Below are 12372 nucleotides of genomic sequence, written 5' to 3'. Positions count from 1 at the left end.
GCAATGAGAGTTAGGATGCAAGAACCCCTCAAGAATAACAACTTTTAATAAAAAACAAGACTTTACATGTTCCAATCTATTATGTATCTTTTTATAAAAAGGAGGGAAAACATGAAACCTCCTTGCCCGCCTATACCACAAGATTATTATGTCTCCATGCTTTGCTTTATCAAAAAGTAAAATCTAAAAACACTTTGACCAGCGTATAAGGAAAATTTTGTTTAATTTCTTGACAAAAAGATTGTGTCTCTGTCAGAGCTGTATGGGTCAATTCCTATACAAATCACTTCAAATTATATTCTTGATATTGTTTTATATATATGTTTTTAAAACAGGCCTGTTAATTAAATTTATTTTTCATTTTTTTTTTCCAAAAATGTCTATTAAAAGTTATTATCCATATTATCGTTTAGTTGATATAGGTGTTTTTGTCGAGCCTGCGACTTTTGTCGCAGAAAGCTCGACATAGGGATAGCGATCCGGCGGCGGCGGCGGCGGCGGCGGCGTTAGCTAACTTCTTAAAAGCTTTATATTTTAGAAGATGGAAGACCTGGATGCTTCATACTTTGTATATGGATGCCTCATGTTACGAAGTTTCTGTCAGTCACATGTCCAATGTCCTTGACCTCATTTTCATGGTTCAGTGACTACTTGAAAAAAAAGTTCAGATTTTTTGTAATGTTAAATTCTCTCTTATTATAAGTAATAGGATAACTATATTTGGTATATGCGTACCTTGCAAGGTCCTAATGCCCGTCAGACAGTTTTCACTTGACCTCGACCTCATTTCATGGATCAGTGAACAAGGTTAAGTTTTCGTGGTCAAGTCCATATCTCAGATACTATAAGCAATAGGTCTAGTATATTCGGTGTATGGAAGGACTGTAAGGTGTACATGTCCAACTGGCAGGTGTCATCTGACCTTGACCTCATTTTCATGGTTCAGTGGTTATAGTTAAGTTTTTGTGTTTTGGTCTGTTTTTCTTATACCGTATGCAATAGGTCTACTATATTTGGTGTATGGAATGATTGTAAGGTGTACATGTCTAGCTGGCAGGTGTCATCTGACCTTGACCTCATTTTCATGGTTCAGTGGTCAAAGTTAAGTTTTTGAGTTTTGGTCTTTTTTTCTAATACTGCATGCAATAGGTCAGCTATATTTGGTGTATGGAATGATTGTAAGGTGTACATGTCTAGCTGGCAGGTGTCATCTTACCTTGACCTCATTTTCATGGTTCAGTGGTCAAAGTTAAGTTTTTGAGTTTTGGTCTTTTTTTCTAATACTATATGCAATAGTTCAACTATATTTGGTGTATGGAAATATTTTATGATCTATATGTCAGTCACGCAGGTTTTATTTGACCTTGACCTCATTTTCAAGGTTCATTGCTCAGTGTTAAGTTTTTGTGTTTTCGTCTGTTTTTCTTAAACTATAAGCAATAGGTCAACTATATTTGTTGTATGGAAGAATTGTTAGCTGTACATGCCTGCCTAGCATGGTTCATCTGACCTTGACCTCATTTTCATGGTTCATTGGTCAATGTTTAGTTTACTTGGTTAATGTTAAGTTTATGTGACAGTTGTAATAAAGCTTTATATTTAGGACTATCAACATAATATCAATGATTAGTAAAGAAGGCGAGACATTTCAGCGTGTGCACTCTTGTTCTGAATTTGAAGCTGACTTAATTTCTTACCGATTCTCTCCAAATAATCACAGTTTTTTTTAGGATTGATATTCAGTTAAACTATTTTCCTGTTTGAATTGTTTTACACTAGTCATTTTGGAGCCCTTTATACATGTAGCTTGCTGTTCGGTGTGAGCCAAGGCTCTGTGTTGAAGGCCTTACTTTGACCTATAATTGTTAACTTTTTATACATTGATTGTGACTTGGATGGAGAGTTGTCTCATTTGCACTCATACCACATCTTCTTATTTATATAAAAGAAAATATGAGATTTTTTAGTGGCGGTTTAACGTCAAACATCAAATATTTCACTAATATTCAGGGCAACAACATATTGACACGAAGACACCAATTTGAGATTGGCCTGACCTGGGACATAATATAGTATACTATTCCAAGGTCTGACGGCCCAACAAATTCTTAAAAGGCTGTCAGATGTCAGAACAATATGGGACTAGAAGATATATCCTCCGTTATACAGACCGACATGCTGAGTGGGATATTTAGGTGCATTTTCTTTGCTTAGTATCGTTTTTTTTTTAGCCTGCGACTTTTGTCCAAAAGCCAGGGGTTCAAATTAGCGGTGGTCCGAGGTCTGTGACCTTCCACTATTGCAATCGGACTTTCATTTTTGTTACTAGCTACGCACGACGGACCTTCGATTTGAAAGAAAATTAACAATCAGTATCGTCATTTCAAAGCCATATTACTATTGACATGGTATACCCCTCGAGAGCGTACTTCAAACCATTTTAAATGTCGGCAAAATAAGTTTGTTAACCCATTAGAAGTGATGAAAGTTGCCTTAAGTAAATTTGTAATTCATTCAGTGCATTAAATACGTCATATTCCTTCCAAAATGCATTTCAGACATCGCTTAATTTTGTAAATTTTCTCGTCCGTCATTGAAATATTTGTACAAACTACTGGTCGTATTCGGGAAAGGACCAGCTATGAATGAAATCCGGATTCTAAGGATAATGACTACGGACCCATAAATGGCACATCTGACAGAAGAATATTGACCCCAAAGCGAAAAATTAAGCATTTCACGCTTTATTTTCATTTTTGATGTAAACAAAGTTCTTTCTTTATTAGTGCTAGATATTTAGTTAGTAGTTTCTGACAAGAGAGGAACTAATATAATTGTGTAACATATGATGAACTTACACAGCCAGGGGCGGGTCCAGGTGAGGGCGTAATGGGCGTACGCACCCCCCCCCCCCCCCCCCCCCCCTTTTAAAAAAAAAAAACCTATCGTAATCTGCTAATCTTGTTACATTAGTGCACTTCACAATTATTTTATGTTTTTTAGCAAAAAAAGGTACAAAAAGATTTGATTCTACGCCCCCTCTTTATAATATCATAGAAACGCCCCTGACCACTATGAATTTGAACTGTTACTTTAATTGTATACTTGGTTATGACTTGAACAGTATAAAAAAAGATACATATAGCCCTTTATAGAAGTCACTTCTCCCTATGATCTGAAGTAGTGTAAGCCCTGAGATAATGGTATAATTACCAATAATTGAGACAACACACCCACTCACAGTGACACCCTCCCCAATACCAAAAAAAAAAGATTATTTGAGTTCATAATATACTTGTAAGACAAGTTTATTATTATACATGTTATACCACAGTGACACTGACAGTTTAGTGCTACATTTATATGGTTGCCTGGCAATAAATTTGTAAACTGAACAAAATATTGCATGCAGTTTAAATATAATTAAACAAGCTAACCTAAGACCAAAAATTTTGTATCTTACTGAGTTATGAAAAATTTCAAATAAAGTAGGACCAGGGATTTAGGTTGTGGACCTTTCAGTTTGGAGTGTCAAAGGTCCTGGACCTTCCAGTACCAAATGTTAATTTGAACCCCTGAAAGCCAGACATAGCGATCCTACATTGCTTCGGCGTCGGCGGTGTCCACAAATATTCACTCTGTAATGTCTGTCATGTCTGTGGTTAAAGTTTTTGAAATTTTAATAACTTTCTTAAAATATCCTGGATTTCTACCAAACTTGGACAGAAGCTTGTTTATGATCATAAGATAGTAACCAGAAGTTAATTTTGTAAAAAAAAATCCTGTTTATCTGTATTTTACTTATAAATTGACTTAGTTTTTCTGCCAGTTAACATTACACTCACTCTGTAGTTAAAGTTTTAAAATTTTTAATTACTTTCATAAAATATCCTGGTTTTGTACCAAACTTGGACAGAAGCTTGTTTATGATAAAAAGCTAGTATCTAGAAGGAAATTTTGTAAAAATTTATTTCCTGTTTTTCCGTATATTACTTATAAATGGACTTAGTTTTTCTTCCAGTTAACATTACATACAGTCTGCAGTTAAAATTTTTAAAACATTTATTAGATTCATAAACCATCCCGGATTTTTACCAAACTTGGACAGAAGTTTCTTACAATCAAAAGATAGTATCTAGAGTAAAATTTTTAATAATTTTTTCCCCATTTTTGTTGAGCCTGCGACTTTTGTCGCAAAAGCTAGACATAGCGATCCTACATTCCGTCGTCATCTGAATTAAGGGATAAATCATCAAGCAATGTAAAAATTTTCTTCTTTATCATTTGTTCATTCAATAAAGTTATGTTTCAACTCTTTTATAAATCTATAGATTTGATTGTATACTGTATTCATTTTTTACAAGCATAACTTTTTTCATACATTTCAAACGTTTTATTTCATTAACTGTAAATCTATTATGTGCATTCCCCTATCACACTGAAAACATGGACAACAGCAAAAGTAGGCGAGACACTGGGTTCCGAGAAACCCTTACGAATTTTTTTATAATAAGAATAGAATAATACAGTTATTTACATTTTGTACTTGTCTCAACTTGGCAGGAAATAATGTATGATTGATTGATTACGTCACTATGTACATGGTTTATATTCGTGATATTCGGGAGTATCAGGACGGCAACAGAATATGTCCATTATGATTATGCAAAATAGGTCTTCAAATATAAATAGCTTATTTAAACAGAGGACTGTGACAAAGATAGGGCAAAAAAGGTGAGAGAGCAAAGTAGTGCTAGTACATGTAATACAGGAAGTGTAACAGGTTGTTATGACATAGCTAAAAATACTAAATAAAATTGAGAATGGAAATGGGGAATGTGTCAAAGAGACAACAGCACGACCATAGATCAGACAACAGCCGAAGGCCACCAATGGGTATTCAATGCAACAAGAAACTCCCGCACCTGGGGTTGTCCTTCAACTGGCCCCTAAACAAATATGTATACTAGTTCAGTGATAATGGACGCCATACTAAACTCCAAATTATACACAAGAAACTAAAATTAAAAATGATACAAGACTAACAAAGGCCAAAGTATACATCTCGTGCATGAGACATGTGAGAAAACAGTGTATGGACTCCACATTCTTGACATAGCACTCGCGACAAAATTTGTTAATATCATTAAAATAATATATTTATGTGGCATAGAAGTATAAAAGGGGATAGATAATATGTATGGACCTTGTAAATGCAGGCTAAACAAAATCTGGTAGAAATTTGTTGTTACATGTATGAGTAAGCATGGTAAGAGCAAGCTTAAGGACAGGTTTGATACAAATCAGAATAATGTATATTACCTAGTGCTCCATATGATGTCTTTTAGTGAGATTTTACATGTACCTTGTGAGCTTGCAAGTTGCAGAAGGTAGAACTGATTTTAATTGTGTGGAATCAAGTATTGTTTACTTGTGGCTGCTAAAATGGCTAAGATAAAAATCTGGCACATCATATCAGTCTTGTTCTATACAAGCATTTATAGTATCACTATGGGTAGTACCAGGACAACTACTTAATATTCTGGTTGATAATTTTGGCATGATTATCTATTTTGATCAAGTTGTATGAACAATAATTTACGTTATCTTTTTTTATAACACATATTAATTTTATTGCACCTTTAATCAGTTAATATAAAAATAAGGAGATGTGGTATGATTGCCATTGAGACAACTATCCGTCAAAGTTTAAATGAAGTGAATGTAAGCATTAACAAGTTTGAGCTTTTTAAAAAGCTGTGGACTGCTTCGCTTTACCCTAATTTAAGGTAATATGTGTGCATGTGGTTGTTGAATTAGTATTCTGGAGGTGTGCCTATATTGGCAGAAGTTATAAAATACAGATAATGCATTTTTGTAAACATTGTATAGGAACATTGTTTAGCAAAACAAATCGTGCATATTGCAGATTAACAAAGCAAATAAACACGTATTAATAATTGATATTTCAATATTGAATTTCAGTGTGCAATATATGCATAATAAAACGAACATGAACTAATGACAGTTGATCGGAATACACATAGTTAATTTTCCGGCATTTGATGTCTTATCCTGAGACAAGAAAAGTCTGTAATTCTTTATCTCATTTAAGCCAATAGCTGTTGCTGTATCTCAGCCGCATCATAAAGCAACCAATCAGAATTTATATGTGATTAGTAATTATTTCAAGATGGCTTGTTTATCGACTGAAACTAATAGCTCCGCACTGTGCGAAGCAATTATAGGCACTTGTATGGCCTTCAACAACAGAAAAACACATACTGTATAGTAATGTCTATAAAAGCATATTTACTGTTAACAATTTACCTATTCTATTTATATAGCTTCAATTAAGTATGCATATACATATGAGTTTTTGAATATTTCGGGAAACTATTCAATAAGGTAGACAAATTTAGATACATTGATCAATGTTGATATTGTAAATTCAGAAATTATTGAGAGGTTTTTATTATGAATAATGCGACTACGTGAGAAATATAGAATAAAGGACTTTTTGTTTTTGATACTGACTTTATCATGGTAAAATATATTTTACAGTGATAAAGTCAGTATCTTAAACATGTTAAACAAAAAGTCCTTTATTTTTTTTATCTATAATTATGAAAAAATGAAAAATACTATAATAAAAAGAGAAAAGAACAAACAAACTACAGTACTTTATTGCGTTGAATCACAGCGAATCACACTTGAAGTCACAGGTTGCATTACATCATTTGAAGTTTGTCACAGTCATGACAGTGCAGAAAACATGTTGTTCTCTTTCACAAAGTATTGAAAGTGAATAATTAATGCATGTGTTCCATTGTTTCTGCTTTAAACATGCCTTAAACAATGCAGAATGTCATGAATGTATTGCAAACATACCGATAAGTCAAATTTCTTTTTAGCTCACCTGGCCCAAAAGGGCCAAGTGAGCTTTTCTCATCACTTGGTCGTCCATCGTCTGTAGTCATCCCTTAACTTTTACAAAAATCTTCTCCTCTGAAACTGCTGGGCCAAATACAACCAAACTTGGCCTAAATCATCCTGAGGGTATCTAGTTTAAAAAAAGTATCCAATGACCCTGGCCATCAACCAAAATGGCTGCCATGGCTAAAAATAGAACATGGGGGTAAAATGCAGTGTTTGGCTTATATCTCTGAAACTAAAGCATTTAGAGCAAATCTGATGTGGGTAAAATGTTCATAAGGTCAAGACCTATCTGCCCTGAAATTTTAAGACTCATCAGACAACCCGTTGTTGGGTTGCTGCCTATGAATTGGTAATTTTAAGGAAATTTTGCAGTTTTTGGTTATTATCTTGAATATTATAATAGATAGAGATAAACTGTAAACAGCAAAATTGTTCAGCAAAGTAAGATTTACAAATAAGTCAAACATGTCAAAAATTGTCAATTGACCCCATAAAGAGTAATCGCCCTTTAAAGTCAATTTTTTTCACAATTTTTTCTTAATTTTTGTAATCTTTTACAAAGATCTTCTCCTCTGAAACTACATGGCCAAATCAAACCATAGTTGGCCTAAATCATCCTTAGGGTATTTAGGTAAAAAAGTGTATCCGATGACCCCACCCATCAAGCGAGATAGCCGCCTTGGCTAAAAATAGAACATGGTGGTAAAATGCATTTTTTGGCTTATATCTCTGAAACTAAAGCATTAAGAACAAATCTGACATGCGGTAAAAATGTTCATCAGGTCAAGATCTATCTGCACTGAAATTATCAGATGCATCAGACAACCCCTTGTTGGGTTGCTGCCCCTGAAGTGGTAATTTTAAGGAAATTTTGCAGTTTTTGGTTATTATCTTGAATATTATAATAGATAGAGATAAAATGTAAACAGCAAAATTGTTCAGCAAAGTAAGATTTACAAATAAGTCAAACATATCAAAAATTGTCAATTGACCCCATAAAGAGTTATCGCTCTTTAAAGTCAATTTTTTTTCACAATTTTTTCTTAATTTTTGTAATCTTTTACAAAGATCTTCTCCTCTGAAACTACTTGGCCAAATCAAACCATAGTTGGCCTAAATCATCCTTAGGGTATTTAGGTTAAAAAGTGTATCCGATGACCCCACCCATCAAGCAAGATAGCCGCCTTGGCTAAAAATAGAACATGGTGGTTAAATGCATTTTTTGGCTTATATCTCTGAAACTAAAGCATTAAGAACAAATCTGACATGCTGTAAAAATGTTCATCAGGTCAAGATCTATCTGCACTGAAATTATCAGATGCATCAGACAACCCGTTGTTGGGTTGCTGCCCCTGAAGTGGTAATTTTAAGGAAATTTTGCAGTTTTTGGTTATTATCTTGAATATTATAATAGATAGAGATAAAATGTAAACAGCAAAATTGTTCAGCAAAGTAAGATTTACAAATAAGTCAAACATATCAAAAATTGTCAATTGACCCCATAAAGAGTTATCGCCCTTTAAAGTCAATTTTTTTTCACAATTTTTTCTTAATTTTTGTAATCTTTTACAAAGATCTTCTCCTCTGAAACTACTTGGCCAAATCAAACCATAGTTGGCCTAAATCATCCTTAGGGTATTTAGGTTAAAAAGTGTATCCGATGACCCCACCCATCAAGCAAGATAGCCGCCTTGGCTAAAAATAGAACATGGTGGTTAAATGCATTTTTTGGCTTATATCTCTGAAACTAAAGCATTAAGAGCAAATCTGACATGCGGTAAAAATGTTCATCAGGTCAAGATCTATCTGCACTGAAATTATCAGATGCATCAGACAACCCCTTGTTGGGTTGCTGCCCCTGAATTGGTAATTTTAAGGAAATTTTGCAGTATTTTGTCGAGCCTGCGACTTTTGTCGCAGAAAGCTCGACATAGGGATAGTGATCCGGCGGCGGCTACGGCGGCGGTGGCGTTAGCTAACTTCTTAAAAGCTTTATATTTTAGAAGCTAGAAGACCTGGATGCTTCATACTTTGTATATAGATGCCTTATGTTACGAAGTTTCCGTCTGTCATATGTCCAATGTCCTTGACCTCATTTTCATGGTTCAGTGACTACTTGAAAAAAAAGTCAACATTTTTTGTAATGTTAATTTCTTTCTTATTATGAGTAATAGGATAAATATATTTAGTATGTGCGTACCTTGCAAGGTCCTCATGCCCGTCAGACAATTTTCATTTGACCTCGACCTCATTTCATGGATCAGTGAACCAGGTTAAATTTTCGTGGTCAAGTCCATATATCAGATACTATAAGCAGTAGGTCTACTATATTTGGTATATGGAATGATTGTAAGGTGTACATGTCCAACTGGTAGGTGTCATCTGACCTTGACCTCATTTTCATGGTTCAGTGGTCAAAGTTAAGTTTTTGAGTTTTGGTCTTTTTTTCTAATACTGTATGCAATAGGTCAACTATAAATGGTGTATGGAATGATTGTAAGATGTACATGTCTAGCTGGCAGGTGTCATCTGACCTTGACCTCATTTTCATGGTTCAGTGGTCAAAAAAGTTAAGTTTTTGAGTTTTGGTCTTTTTTTCTAATACTATATGTAATAGTTCAACTATATTTGGTGTATGGAAATATTTTATGATCTATATGTCAGTCACGCAGGTTTTATTTGACCTTGACCTCATTTTCAAGGTTCATTGCTCAGTGTTAAGTTTTTGTGTTTTGGTCTGTTTTTCTTATACTGTATGCAATAGGTCTACTATATTTGATGTATGGAATGATTGTAAGGTGTACATGTCTAGCTGGCAGGTGTCATCTGACCTTGACCTCATTTTCATAGATCAGTGGTGAAAGTTAAGTTTTTGAGTTTTGGTCTTTTTTTCTAATACTATATGCAATAGTTCAACTATATTTGGTGTATGGAAATATACTATGATCTATATGTCAGTCAGGCAGGTTTTATTTTCAAGGTTCATTGCTCAGTGTTAAGTTTTTGTGTTGTGGTCTGTTTTTCTTAAACTATAAACAATAGGTCAACTATATTTGTTGTATGGAAGAATTGTTAGCTGTACATGCCTGCCTAGCATGGTTCATCTGACCTTGACCTCATTTTCATGGTTCATTGGTCAATGTTTAGTTTACTTGGTTAATGTTAAGTTTATGTGACAGTTGTAATAAAGCTTTATATTTAGGACTATCAACTTAATATAAATGATTAGTAAAGAAGGCGAGACATTTCAGCGTGTGCACTCTTGTGGTTATTATCTTGAATATTATAATAGATAGAGATAAAATGTAAACAGCAAAATTGTTCAGTAAAGTTAGATCTACAAACAAGTCACCATCACCAAAACTGAGAATTTTGTCATTAATTCTTTTCTTGTCTTTAATGTTGTAGAGTGTCCTTTGTTCAATATGCACTGCAGCACATAGACCAAGGTGAATGACACAGGCTCTTTAGAGCCTCTAGTTTTACATAGCAAAGAAGCATACGATTTGAATCATTGTTTTAGAAGTTCAGGTAAAATCTGTTATTAACTTGTAAATTATCAGATGGATAATTTCCTTTAAAATCACATTTATCTTATCCTTATACGCTTGGCGTTCAGCCAGAAGACGATCGCACTCATTCATGAATTTAGGAAAGCACTCTGAAAGCAGACAATTATTTTTTCAGGTGTGGGTAGCATGTTTGTAGATTATCTGAAAGCTCATGTCTTGTTAACCTCATAACTATTTCAAATATTTCAATGAATGTAACTCGAGCTCAACTTTGGTCTAATTTTTAGTTTTCATGTTTTTTTTTCAAGTCATGTCATTTATTTTTCAACCTGGACCGTTGAAATATTGAAGGCCCTACCGTAACCTGTAATTTGTTCACTTATTTGTTTTTCAGTCTATGAATCATAATAAATAACTGTCGATGCATTTGCAATAAAATCACATCTCCTTGTCCCATAAAAAAAAGATAAAAAAATGTGTATATTTTATTTTTTTGATTTTAGGGTCCATCCTGTGATTGCGGTACCTTTTTGGTCACCATTTATGTGTTGCGTCTAAATATGAATTGTAACACTTTATAGTGACTGAACAGGTTGAAAAAATCCTCCTCAAGAAACAGAAAAAGAAGACACATTGGAACAGCACCATACTATTTAACATGCAAGCTAAGCTGCTTATAGATAGATCTATAGGGATAGTAAGGTAAGCTATCAATAGATTAAATAATAATAGGGATATATAACGAACTTTTTCTGTTCAAATTTTTAACGCAATTTAGACAAAACTGTTCAAAAAAGCTAAACAAACTTTATTGAAACAATGACAAGTATTAATCACCCAAAAAATCGTGCGTTTCTGCGAAAAAAATTACGTGTGATTTTTGTGAAAGAAAGGAAAAGTAGATCCTTACGTGGTGCACTCGCACATGTCAAATGTGAACTGACCCAATAATTTTTTTATCATAACCAGTCCAAGGATACTGACATTATCAAAGAGTACACATCAAAGGAAAAATGTACAAAATTACCAATAATCACAATTATAAGAACTCACATTTTGTTATATGTTCATGTGTATGCAGATTTTCCTAAAATCGCAACAATAAATGAATGCAATAATTTCTGAATTTACAGTACATAAAAACAGATTTAAAAATGTTTGCACTTATACAGTAGGTTTCTTCACCTATATTGTATGTATAGTTTTATTAAAACTTCACTGAACAGTGAAATTGATATTGATCTTTTGGTAGCTCGATTCTAAATTCACACATGTTTTATCCTTAAGTGTAAACAACAGTCTAAATTGATGAGGTAAGCATTTTCATTTTAGATCTAGTATAAAAGTACATGTGGTCTACACATTATGTATGTGATTCAGGTACATCATGCTGTCAAATTTACTTGATTGTCTGATTATTATAATTATATATTTGTGTAATGAAAAGGTAGCAAATATTAACCATGATTATTCTAATAGAGATGATGCAGTGTAGCTGTAATAAATTGTAAAAGAATCCCACATTAAATTGCAGGTGTCAGAAAATAGGTCTGAACTTGAAAGGACAAAATGTACAGAAATGTATTAACATGATTAATACACAGTCACATAAAATTGAAAATGACCGTATACTGCATAGTATAACTCACGTATTGACACTAAAGAGATTTTAAAAATATATCTATGTTCATAAGGTTATTCTTCTGTTTCTTTGTTTTTTTTCTGATTTTATTTATCATTTTTATGGTAATTATGTCCCAGATTTAAATTTTATATGACCACAAACTTTTTGTTGGCGTCGGCCAAAGTCATTTGGTTTCCAGACAGTAACTTGAGAATAAGTGTATGGACCTCTATGAAATTGTACCACAAGGTTCCATATAGCAAAAAAGGAAGGTTGGAATTGATTTTTTGGGGATTA

At 33.5% G+C, this 12372-nt stretch overlaps 1 long non-coding RNA gene across 3 annotated transcripts in view; it reads left to right on the top strand.

Annotated features, from left to right (window-relative positions):
• The window catches only part of LOC127701730 (uncharacterized), a 384212-nt gene extending 374315 nt beyond the window's left edge, over positions 1-9897 (top strand). The window contains exons 2-3 of one of the 3 annotated variants that reach the window (XR_007982175.1): positions 744-1204; positions 9462-9897. This is a non-coding gene — a long non-coding RNA (uncharacterized LOC127701730). Of the gene's footprint in view, positions 1-743; positions 1529-9314 lie in introns of all 3 variants that reach the window. The other 2 variants (XR_007982174.1, XR_007982173.1) reach the window with 2 other exon arrangements.
• Positions 9898-12372: the final 2475 nt, after the last annotated feature.

The sequence above is a fragment of the Mytilus californianus genome, unplaced genomic scaffold (assembly GCF_021869535.1).
Source record: "Mytilus californianus isolate M0D057914Y unplaced genomic scaffold, xbMytCali1.0.p SCAF_5, whole genome shotgun sequence".
NCBI classification, from domain to species: domain Eukaryota; kingdom Metazoa; phylum Mollusca; class Bivalvia; order Mytilida; family Mytilidae; genus Mytilus; species Mytilus californianus.
Note: the sequence above shows the minus strand (reverse complement) of the source record. Positions and strands in the feature narration are given on the sequence as shown.